Consider the following 736-nt stretch of genomic DNA (forward strand, 5'->3'; position numbering starts at 1 on the left):
AGGGAGGGCCCCCCCCCCAGGGCCGCGGAGAGCGGAGAACCGGGGGCGAGGCGGCGGGAGGCGGCGGGAGGCGGCGGGGCCCTGCTTGAAGTAGGACCGCGGGCGTCAGTGCGAATTCGGCTGGTGCCACTGGGACCGTTTCGGGGGAGGGTGGGGGGGCCTTTCTGTCTCCCACTGGAAGGCACGGAACCGCCTCCCACCCCCTCTCCCGGTCTCGCTTTCCTTCCCCGCCGCGTTCGGAGGGCCGGACTCAAACCCAGACCCGGGTTCTCTTTCGCTGTCGCCCGTATGGCAGCCAAATGCGTTTCCCGAGGCGTCACATTCGCCGCGGATCCGTCCCGCTTGGGCACGTGGCTCATGTCCCCCCGCCGGCCGAAGAGGAGTCCCCCCCTCCCTCCCTCCCTCCCTTCCCCGGACCAAGGTGACTGTTCCTCATTGCCGCTCACCTCTTCCACACGTCGATGTTCGCCAGACTCATAACGTTAATTGGCTCCATGTACGGATCATCAGTTTAATGAAGGAATAAATCCTCCGCTTGATTCTTTATGGCCCTCCGTGTGCGCAGCCCTCGCCCTCCTGAGGAACGGACCACGGGGCGCCTTCCCAAAGCGACGGGGGCGCGCCGGGAGGACTCGCGGGACCACCCGCTTCTCTCCCGGCCGCGCCCGGCGGGGAATCCTGCCCGGGTTCGCACTGCGGCGCTGGGAAGGAGGACACCGGCTGGGCTGGGGCGTTT

Source organism: Gekko japonicus, unplaced genomic scaffold (assembly GCF_001447785.1).
Source record: "Gekko japonicus isolate JY-2015 unplaced genomic scaffold, Gekko_japonicus_V1.1 scaffold1319, whole genome shotgun sequence".
NCBI lineage: Eukaryota > Metazoa > Chordata > Lepidosauria > Squamata > Gekkonidae > Gekko > Gekko japonicus.